Consider the following 12,196-nt stretch of genomic DNA (forward strand, 5'->3'; position numbering starts at 1 on the left):
CTAGCTTTCCTTTGCTGTGGGTACTCCCATGGCATCCATGGACCCCATCTGGATCCTGTTAAAGATTCCCATTGCAAAAAATGAGTTTCATTTCCCAAGGTTTCTGTAAAATTGCATAAGATCATGCTATCTTCATACATTTGGTTTATAATATATGTTCAGCAAAATTATTTGTCTTCTATTTTCTGTTCTGCCATTTTGTTATATTTAAACTTCCATTAGAAGGCATCATTGGATTTTCTAATTTCAACCAATTGTACTAATCTAATTTAAAGTAGTGAATTGAAAGTTTTTGACGCAAGGTCTTAATATGTAGCCCTGTATGATAGCTTGGTACTTCTGTGGTCCAAGCTAGTGTCAGGCTGCTGGGTGTCATAGTGTCTGGCTTTTGTAGATTTTTTTTTAAGTCTTACTCCCAGCACATGCTAATGAAGTTAGAAAGGGGAAGTGCGTAAATCTTTGTATGTATGCCAGGGAGTGAATTTAGTCCTTTGTGCATGCCTGGAGATTATTTAAATCTTTTTTTTTTTAAGATTTCTAAAATTGGGGCGTTGGTGGTGCACACCTTTAATCCCAGCACTCGGGAGGCAGAGGCAGAGGCAGGCGGATCTTTGTGAGTTCGAGACCAGCTTGGTCTCCAGAGCGAGTGCAGGATAGGCTCCAAACCTACACAGAGAAACCCTGTCTCGAAAAACCATAAAAAAAAAAAAAAGATTTCTAAAATTGATATTGAACTCGAGTTGGAAGAGGCGAGTCCCGTCTCAAAATGGAGGTAAAACCTCCACCGGGTCGCCCCCAGCCTGACTCCGGCCGTCGTCGCCGCTGCTGCCGCCGCCCGGGGGTGGGGGTGGGGGGAGGCCATGATCCAAAGGAACCAGAACAGTTGAGGAAGCTGTTTATTGAGCTTTGAAACCACAGATGATAGTTTAAGAGAACATTTTGAGAAATGGGGCACACTTACAGACTGTGTGGTAATGAGAGACCCCCAAACAAAACATTCCAGAGGCTTTGGTTTTGTGACCTACTCTTGTGTTGAAGAGGTGGATGCTGCAATGTGTGCTGGGCCACAAAAGGTTGATGGGCGTGTGGTGGAACCAAAGAGAGCTGTTTCCAGAGAGGATTCTGTAAAACCTGGCGCCCATTTAACAGTGAAGAAAATTTTTGTTGGCGGTATTAAAGAAGATACAGAAGAATATAATCTGAGAGACTACTTTGAAAAGTATGGCAAGATTGAAACCATACAAGTTATGGAAGACTGGAAGAGTGGAAAAAAGAGAGGATTTGCTTTTGTAACTTTTGATGATCATGACACCGTTGATAAAATTGTTGTTCAGAAATACCACACTATTTATAGGCATAATTGTGAAGTGAAAAGGGCCCTTTCTAAACAAGAGATGCAGTCTGCCGGATCTCACAGAGGTCGTGGAGGTGGATCTGGCAACTTTATGGGTCGTGGTGGAAACTTTGGTGGGAGAGGAGGCTATAGTGGTGGAGGTGGTGGCAGCAGAGGTAGTTATGGTGGTGGTGATGGTGGAGATAATGGATTTGGAGGTGATGGTGGCAACTATGGTGGTGTTCTGTTTACAGTAGTAGAGGAGGCTATGGTGGAGGTGAACCAGGATATGGAAACCAAGGTGGTGGATATGGTGGTGGTGGAGGAGGCTATGATGGTTACAGTGAAGGAGGAAATTTTGGTGGAGTAACTATGGTGATGGTGGGAATGATAATGACTTTGGAAATTATAGTGGACAATAGCAATCAAATTATGGACCGGTGAAAGGGGGCAGTTTTGGTGGAAGAAGCTCAGGCAGCCCCTATGGTGGTGGCTATGGATCTGGTGATGGAAGTGGTGGATATGGTAGCAGAGGTTTTAAAAATACAGCAGAAAAGGGCTACAGTTCTTAGCAAGAGAGAGCGAGGAGTTATCAGGAAAGCTGCAGGTTACTTTGAGATAGTCGTCCTAAATGCATTAGAGGAACTGTAAAATCTGCCACAGGAAGAACAATAATCCCTAGTCAGAAAAGCTACTGCAGCCTAAACAGGAAACCCTTCTTGTTCAGGACTGTCACAGCCACAGTTTGCAAAAAGTGCAGCTATTGATTAATGCAACGCAGTGTCAATTAGATGTACATTCCTGAGGTCTTTTATCTGTTGTAGCTTTGTCTTTTTCTTTTTCTTGTCATTACATCAGGTATATTGCCCTGTAAATTCTGGTAGTGGTACCAGGAATAAAAAATTAAGGAATTTTTAACTCAAAAAAAGATTTCTAAAATTTTGTTTTATGTTTATGGGTGATTTGGCTGCTTGTGTGTCTATGCACCATGTATACCTGGTGTTCATGGAGGCCAGAAAAAGTGTCTCAGCCCCTGAATCTGGAATTACAAATGCTTATGAACCACCAAGTGAGTGCTGGGAACTGAACCCAGGTTCTCTGGAAGGGCAGCCAGTGCTCTTAACTGCTGAACCATCTCTCCAGCTTCTGTTTATTTATATACTTATTTTAACTCTTAGGCTTTAGAGTAGAACAGCAGACACCACCAGAGGTGGGAGAGAGCAAGGAATCTAGAAGGTTGTTCATGTTTACATTGAATTACGACTTTCTCTGTCTCTTTCATTGCTCTTCATTAGGTCATAAGCTGCAGCATTCTGGGTGGCCAGATGATTAAATTACCAACTTATTTTTCTCTTTATTACTGAATTTTGTAGCCAAAGATTAAAATACTAGCAAACTCATACAGTGGCCAGTAAATTAAAATAATATTGCTATGGAAGCTCATGACTTTTCATGCTTTTTGTGCTCTGATCACATTGCAGCTGCTCCTATTTCTGAGTGTCCAGCTGTGTAATCTTTGGGCACTAAGCATCCCTCTGCACAACCCCAGTGCTCTTCATGGTCCCTGGCATGACAAAGATGACCTTTGTCTTGTGTATTTCCAGCCCAAACCTGGGGTCTGTTAGATGTCTTCAAGGAATCTTGGTCCCTTTTAAAGAAAATGGTATTTGGAAACTACCATCTATCTGGACAGAAGTCTGCTCATTATTACAAGGATATATATATATATATATATATAATATATATATTATATATATATATATATATATATATATATAAAAAAAGAAAAGAACTGGGGACATGTCTTATATTTTAGAGTGCTTTCACTGGATTCAATCCCCAGTATTGTATAAACTGGGTGTGGTAGCCCATGCTTGCCATACTGTGCCTTAGATTTCATAATGACAGCAAAGGGATCAGAAGTTCATGGTCAGCTTTGGATATATAAAACCTTGTCTCAAAACAGTAACAACAGAAGAGACAAAATCATGATATTTGACCATCTATGTTGAGATAATGTGTATCTATTATTTTGTTTCTTTGATACCCATGGTGGTTAATGTTGCCAACTTAAAGGATCAAGAATCAGGTGGGAGGTAAAGTTCTGGTCATCCTTGTGGGAGATTCTTAAAATCAGAGTCATTGTGTAAGGAGGGCCCATCTTAATTAACTTGGGTAGCACCACTCCTTGGGGTGGGATCCTGGGCTTATTAAAAGGAGAAAGTGAGCCTATGGATATGTGACTAGCTACCTCAGGCCCAGTGACTTCCCTGCCACAATGAACTGTACCCTCAAATTGTGATCCAGCATAACTCCTTCCTTAAGTTGATTTTGTCAGTTATTTCATCACAGTATTGATGCAATATAGTATCATACTGTATATAGCATATATAACAGTACTAGATAATACCGTATTAACTAACACAACATTATATAGAATATATACACGATATTATAATGCCTTTCCTCTATGCTGAAAATCACTTTCCCTAATGACTTTTACACAATCACTTTATCCAAGTGTGTGTTCACACTTACATGTGCACATGTATGCAGTAGTTCAAGCACAAACTCTCACTACTAGAGACAATGGATTCTAAAGGCTCTTCCCACGGATGTACAATACACTGTGTCTTAATTTTGCTTGAAATATTCCTGCTTTGGTTATGTCTCACATGTTGTGAGTCTCTTTGTTGCTAGCTTTAAGAGATGGCATTCTTTTCATGATTTAAATTGAGGAAAATATTGAATGATTTAAAAGTAAAAGCCATGAGACAAAGTACATTCAAAGAAGCTACAGTTCCATCCTGGTTCCTTCCAATTCTTTCCTCCCTCAGAAGCCATTTTTTACTGGTTTAGCCTTCCTTTGCTTCTGTTTGAATACATAGATTTACCCATATATAAATTATTAATAAATATGCATAAATATACTGCAATATATACATCATTTTTGTTTACTTTTTTGAGGTTATAATATAATTGCATTATTTCCCCTTTTCTTTTCCTCCCTCCAAAAGCTCCCCTCCTTGCTCTGTTTCAGTTTCATGGCTTCTTTATTCACTAATTGTTGTTACATGCACACATACACACACACACACACACTTCATTCCTAAATATAAACTGTAAAGTCTGTATAATGTTACTCGTACATATGTTCTTAGCCTGTCCATTTGGTATTGAATAATCAGCTGGTGTGCTCTTTCCTGGGGAAGACTATGTCTCCTGCTCTCAGCAGTCCTTAGTTACCTGTGGTTCTTTGTGTAGAGTTGAGATCTCTTGGGCTTCCCTATCTATTTTGCCGTGCCTACTGGTGTCATCCTTGTTCAGCTTAGGTTTAGGCAGCCACATTAATGAGACTTATGGGTATAGTTTATAACATTACTAGGAGATACAATCTCACAACAAACTCCCCAGTCTTCTGGCCTTAAGATATTTCTGCCTCTTCTTCCACAATGTTGCCCGAAGTCCAGGAGTTGTTTTGTAGATGTTTCAGTTGGGATTGCGCTCCACAACTCTGCATTTTGATTGGTTGTGATTTTATGTAGTAATATCCATCCATTGAAAAGAGGAGTTCCCTTTATGGGGGTGAGGATTACACGTACCTGGGGTTCTAAGGGCAATTATTCAGGATGTAGTTAGGAATTATGCTGTTTTAGTGCTGTGTTCTTCTCTAATACTGCACTAGCTCTGAGTAGTTGGCTAGGTTTCCAGTACCAGGAATGGGTTCTGTCTTGTGGAGCAAGTCTTGAGTCCAATTAGAGAATTGTTGGTTACTACCAAATATGTATTTCACTATTGCACCCTTAGAGTTGTACCATGCTGGTCATTGTTGTGGGTCATAGGTGTCATGGCTGTGAAGGACTGTTGGTTGTTTTCCTCCTTTGGAAGGGTGAATATGCATCGCATTTTGATGTTTATGTTAGCATACAAAGTACTGGGTTTCACTATTGTATTTTCATAATTCATCATTTTGCTTTGTTTTTATCCACCCTGCCCACACTCCCTTTTCCCATCTCCTCTGTCCCGCTCTTTCTGGTCCCCTCAAATGTCCTCCCCCTCTGATTCTATGTTTTCCTCTCTCCATTCCCTTAGAGTCTCTTTCCTTCTCCTCATGGTCTCCTTTCTACTCTCATCAAGTACACACAGGAGATTAGAGTAAGAGAGGATAGAGTGCATATCCCAGTTTTCAGCAAGTAAAGAAGTAGGAGCTCGTTTAAGCATCCATAGCCTACAAAGTGCATGCCTTCCAGAGCTGAAGACAAACTGTTCTCACTTCTAGCCCATTCCACCATCTCTCATTTCCTCAGAAGTGGTTTCTCTTTACACATAAAAGTCACGCCCAAAGCTAATGAATACCTTGGCTCTTAAGTATAGACAAGAAATTCTTATTACCACAGGACAGGAATTACCTTACTCTTTTTATATAAATAATAAAACATGTGATAAGCCATTATTAGAAGGTGAAGCAAAGTCCTTTTGTAACCTGAACCATTTTAGGGTGGACCACAGAAAAATCCCTTTGCTGGTAGGCTCAGTTTCTGCTTGTGGTGGTTTTTCCATTAGGCGGAGGCAAAGCAGAGAAGTCTTTAGCTATGCTTCTATTAGGCCAATTAGATTTCAGCCTTACAGATTCTTCAAGTCATTGTACTGAACATCCTCTCATAACTCCATTTGCAGAAAGACGGATATAATTGGTGTTTTGATTTAGTGACTTTTAGAAGCACTATAGGAATATATTTCTCTTTCAGGGAGGGCATTAGGATATGTTTGTTTTATATAGAGCAGTAGTAACATGTTCCTTAAAATTATTTATATATATATATATATTATGTAAATACCAAATTCTTTAGGGGGATACAAAAAAGTTGAATGGATACTGCTGTGCCACTGATCTTTTTGTTTGTTTAATGAGATAGCTTCTCATTATGCATCGCTATCTGGCCTGGAACTTGCTATATACCATCACCCACAGGGACCATACAAATGTATTTAGACTTTTTATTGCAGCATTTATTTTTTCATAAATACCTACATGATTGAGAATAGTAATTTGTAAGTTTTGAAAAGAATTTTGAGCTATATGTGGAAAATCAGTATAAAATCCTTTTGTTTTTGAGAAAAATAGAATTTAAAAGACTTGATTGTACATCGAGTTTCTATAGACAAAAATATGTTTCTTTCACTAATAAAATTGAATACATATTCCTAGAGAAAAACAATTGTTTAAATACTTGGAAAATATCATCAAGAGAATGAACAAAACTTCATGATTTAAGCCTGTGGTAATGTAAATGTTAGCCTCCCGAGATGCAGAAAACATACTGTATTTATAATCACAACCCTGAAAAGGCAGGTGTGAAGGCCTATGCCTGTGATCTTAGCACCTGGGAGGTTGTGGCGGGAGACTCACAAGCTCTAGGCCAGTCTGGGCTATACACACAGATCCTGCCCCCTACTCAACTTTTCTTTTCTTTTTTTTTTTTTTAGTTAGAATCAGAACACTTGAGAGTCTAGGTATTTGTGGAAGTCATTATTCTTAGAGATCCATTTTTGTTTTATGCTTTATGAGCTGAGGAAGTTGGGGATGGTCCTGTGTCAGGATTATAGAGGTTTTTGTTTGTTTGTTTGCTTGCTCACTTACTTTTTGACCATTAGAAAATAAAACAGCTCCCCTGCAATCCCTGCCCAAAAAAAGAAAAAGAAAAGTAAAAAAATAGGAGAGGCTTAAACTAAGTAAGTCCCACAGTGGACCAAACTGTTCCCAGTATCTGCTCCCTGTGGACTTGGTTCTTGTAAAGTGGAGTTGTAGAGATTGTGGTTGCCTTCTAAATAGCAGAATGGGAAGACTGAAGAAAGCCATGGATCTATGCCTTTCCTTTTATCATACTGGTCGGAACTTAAAAACACATTCAGTTGCAAGGGGTGCTGGGAGATGTAGTCAGCACTGCAGATGACCATAAACTGATCTATTGTTCTATAATAAGAGTCTAGTGCCCTATTCAGCCTGCTGCATGTAATTATGAAGCAAACTTTATTAGTATGCAGTTCTGCCCTCATGTACACGTGCCCATAACTGCTGTAGCTCGGCAGCAGCAGGAGCAGATAGCAAAGCACACATCTGGCTTACTGGGTCCTGCTCTAAAAAAAAAGAAAAAGAAGCTCAGTCATCAGAGAATAGGAAATGATCTTTCCTATAGCTTCCTTCCAAATTCTATGATAAAAACAAACAAACAAACAAACAAACGAGAGGAGCTGGAGAAATGGCTCTGCATTTAAGAGCACTGGCTGCTCTTCCAGAGGACCTGGGTTTGAATCTAAGCTGCTACACAGCAGCTCACAGCTATCTCTGACTCCAGGTCCAGAGGATCCAATGCCCTCTTCTGGCCTCTGAGGGCAACACATGCACATGGTTCAGAGATATTCATGCAGGCAAAACACTCAAATAATAATAATAGCAATAACAATGATGATGATAAATAAGCAAATAATATATATGAACAATAAGAACCAATAATCAAAAAATGAAGAGAATAAAAAAAATCCCTGAGCCAGTTCCCCTGATGTGGAAATGGTTTTGCAAAGGTCGAACACTGAAGATGAGGCTCTGTCTTGTTTGCTCCAATAGGCAGAAACTTGAGTTGTCTTTGAAAATCTCTTGTTTGTTCTGTCCACTTTTCCGTCATTCAGGTTCAGTGCAATTATCAGAGACATCAGTAGCTCATCTCTCTCTTCAGCTATAAAAACAGTATCTGGAGTGTGCCCAGGATCCTTCATTTTGGTCAAATGTGTAAAGATTCAAGGCTCCCTTCAGTTCTCCTGAAGCTCCATCCCCCAGTACAATCTGCGGGGCTGTTGGTGAATCGGGGCTTTTATCACTGTGAGCCCAAACTCTGATGTTCAGTTGGGGCATAATTACACACACAGTCATGCCACTATGGTTTCTTCCTTTGTTGGTTCCCATGTGTCTCTGGGATCAAATGTAAAGTCTTTATTGCATTTAATTCTTCTGCTTATCCAATGTTTTCATATTCCAAAGAGAAGGTATGTCTGAAAATATATGATCTTTACTATTCAACACTCAAGATAGATAAGATCTGAACAATAACAGGAGGAGAGCACTAGGCAATTGGCTGAGATTGCAGATGGGTTCCTCAGAGAGGATACCTGGCAACCATGTTCTGACTCTGTTCTGGTGCTTTCTGCCCAATGGTACTCTCTGCAAGACTGACTACTTCATTAGTACATAAAACCTGGATGTAGGGTTGTTGTTCTTTATAGATGGATGCTCAGACCATGAGGTTGCTAGAATAAGTTTCTGTTCTGAATCAGCTTTATTATTAGGAATCTTTAGTGTTGCTTCCATTAGCTGATGGAATTATGCATGACTCAAACACAACTGCGTCTTCAAATAAACAGTGAAGCCAGGCAGTGGTGACACATACCTTTAATCCCAGCACTTGGGAGATGGAGGCAGGCAAATCCCTGAGTTGGAGGCCAGCCTGTCTACAAAGCAACTTCCAGGTCAGCCAGGGCCACACAGAGAAATGATGTCTAGAAAACCAAACAAACATCCTCCCCAAATAAGAAGTCCAGTGTGTAGCCTCTGGGTCTGATTTTCTTCCCATCCATTACTGCCTTACCTAGAGTTCTTATGTTTTCTGGTTTGGACTGTTTCATTAGAAAAAAGAAAGATGAGTGATATTTGAGGTTCCTTTAAGTTATAAAATTTTCTGAGTTTTGGTACCTTTGGGTTCTATTCATGGATAGGTAAGATCAGTGTGTAAGTGTGTAAGGTGTAACTTAACCCTCATGAACACTGAGGTAAGATCAGTGTATAAGTGTGTGAGTGTGTGAGGTGTGACTTAACCTTCATGAACACTGAGGTAAGATCAGTGTATGAGCGGATAAGTGTGTAAGGTATGACTTAATCCTCAAGAACACTGAGGTAAGATCAGTGTGTAAGTGTGTAAGTGAGTTGTGACTTAACCCTCATGATCACTGCCTTTCATTTATCCCTTTGCTTGGCTCAAAGGGCCCCGTCAAGAAGACTTCACCCTGTTGAAAATGGCCACCTATCTCTACACTCTATTCTCTTACTATGCTAAGAATAATTTCACTGTAATTATTTTCCCCTTCTATCACAGGATAAGCAGCTTACTTATTAGTTTATTGTTTTGCCACATTAGACTATAAAGTCAACATGGGCAAGAATTCGTGTTAGATTTATTTAGAATAGTCCCTGTTACATAGTTGGTGTTCAATAAAGGGTTTCTAGTAAATATTTGAATGCTAAATGATTTATTAAATTTATTAAGTGACTAAATTAAAATTTATATTCTTGGAAGTTTTCCAAAAGTTGTACTTAATGATATTCTTGCAAACAGTGCACTGGTTGCACTGATTTTTTGGGGTAAAGTTCTGCTTCAATAGTTTAGAGATTAAAGACACACTGTGATAAAGGGAATCTATGGAAGAAAATAGCTAGCATGCCTGTAGTAACTGAAAGACACTCCCTCCTTCCTCCTTCCATCAGGACAAAGAGATAGAAATTCATGCTTGCTACGTTCCTATCGCACTGGATAGTCTAGCTAAGTCACTGTGTAAGAAAAGGAAATAAAGACCATTCCAGTCAGGAAGGAAGAATGGAGTGGGCCTCTCTTCACAGGTTACATGTTTTCCATGGAGAAAATCCCAAGACATCCATTAGAAAAACTACGCCAATCACACTCCTTAGTGTGCTCAGCAAGATTGCAAGATAGATAAATATACCACAACCACTGGGCGACTGGGTGGTGGTAGTACACGTCTTTAATCCCAGCACTTGGGAGGCAGAGGCAGGTGGATCTCTGTGAGTTCAAGGCTAGCCTGGTCTACAAATCAAGTTCCAGGACAGTCATAGTGGTTACACAGAGAAACCATGTCTCACAAATCTTAAATATCTATCTATCTATCTATCTATCTATCTATCTATCTATCTATCTATCTACCAGCTGTATTTTTATACTGTATTTTTATACATCAACAACGATCCCAAAACAAACTCTTCCATCAACACTGGCAGCCAAAGAATGAAATTCTTATGAATAATATTTACCAAACTTGTGCAAAGCTTGTATGCTGAAAGCTATACAATATTGTGTAGGAAATGCTCATCAGAGGAAAGATTTCACTTAGACAGAGGAGTAACTAAGGATTGTCATGCAAACCATGCCTACCATTGGCCATAGTTACAATAGCACACCAGATTTTAAAAGTTGGGCTACACCTTGTGTTCTCACCACAAAATGGTGTGTGTTGAATAATGTGTGTTAGTTAGCTTAATTTAGCCATTGAACAGAATATACATATTTCAAGATAACATGTTATACAAGATAACTGTATACAACTTAGTCAACTGGAAGATTAATGAGTATTTAAAATGGAAAGAAGCTACATCTTAGGGGCAATATACTTTATACTCAAGGACTGGAGGAATTGGTATTATTCAGGTGTCACTACTCAAATTGACTGATTCAGTACAAACTACATCAAAATTTCTAATAGTCAAAATGGTATGGTACTACTGGCTTAAAGGTGATAGAAACATTAAGGACATAGACTTGAGAACCCAGAAATAAGCTTACATACTTATGATTAGTAGAGTGTTGTGTATGTTCATGTGTCTTCACATGTATGCAGGTACACATGCATGTGTATACATGTGCACGTTAGCTAGAGGTTGATTTTGTGTGTGTATCTTCCTTGATCACCATCCACTTTATCTACTGAGCCAAGGTCTCTCACTGAACCTAGAGCTGATTAGATAGTCTAACTCACTGGCTCTCAACCTTCCTAATGCTGTGACCCTTTAATTCAGTTCCTCATGATGTGATGACTCCCAGCCATAAATTGCTTTCGTTGCCACTTCATAACTGTAATTTTTCTACTCTTATGAGTCACAGTGTAAATATTTTTGGAGATAGAAGTTGCCAAAGGGGTTGAGATCCACAGGTTGAGAACTACTGGTCTAAGGGGCAGTCAGTCCTCCTTGGGGATCCCACATCTCCTGAGCACTGAATTACAGGGGGACTGCCAGGTCTGGCTATCCTTTACATGGGTGTGGGAGATCTGAACTCCAGAACTTGGGTTTGTGTGACAAATAATTTATCTACTGAGCAAATGCCCTGATCATCAGGCTGATGAGGGCATTCAAGGGGAGGAATGAATAGTCTTTTTTAAAAAGTGACTCTGAGAGCCAAGCAGGTAGGTACATGAGGAAGAACTATATTTATCCTTCGTATCGTATTAAGTAAATGCAAGATGGATCCAAGTATAATATAAGAGACTTATAATATTCCTAGAAATAAACATGTACATAAATCGTTGTGATCTTAGACTAAGCAATGTAGGCAATGGGGAAAAACAAATAAATTGGTTTTATCACTGTTAAAAACTTATGCCTCAAAGGACAACATCAATCAAGAAAGGAAGACAGATACACCATAGGATAAGGGGAAATATTTGCAAATCATATATCAGCTAAGGCAGCTATATCCAGACTAGTTAAAAACTTATAGGTCAATAGTAAAAAGAAAATATGCCAACTTAAACGGGGAAAAGATGAATAGACGTTTCTCCAGAGAAGGCATACAAATGACCAAAACAAGCCCAGGAAGAGACATCTGATGTAGTTAGTTACCAGAGAAATGCAGATCAAAGCCACAAGGAGTTACTGTGAGATACTCTGTCACATCCACTTGTTTGGCCACCATCATATATTGCCTTTTAAAAATGTTGGCAAAAATGTGGAGGACTGGAATCTTTATGCACTGTTGATGGGAACATCAAATGACGTGGGCACTTTGGAGTACAGTTCAACGTATC

The 12,196-nt window shown here is 39.3% G+C and overlaps 1 protein-coding gene and 1 pseudogene across 3 annotated transcripts in view; both read left to right on the plus strand.

Moving 5' to 3' along the window:
- The window catches only part of Slco5a1 (solute carrier organic anion transporter family member 5A1), a 150,665-nt gene that overhangs the window by 108,892 nt on the left and 29,577 nt on the right, over positions 1 to 12,196 (plus strand). The window lies entirely within an intron of this gene.
- Positions 767 to 1,991, plus strand: LOC103161878 (annotated as a pseudogene).

Source organism: Cricetulus griseus, chromosome 2 (assembly GCF_003668045.3).
Source record: "Cricetulus griseus strain 17A/GY chromosome 2, alternate assembly CriGri-PICRH-1.0, whole genome shotgun sequence".
Taxonomy (NCBI): domain Eukaryota; kingdom Metazoa; phylum Chordata; class Mammalia; order Rodentia; family Cricetidae; genus Cricetulus; species Cricetulus griseus.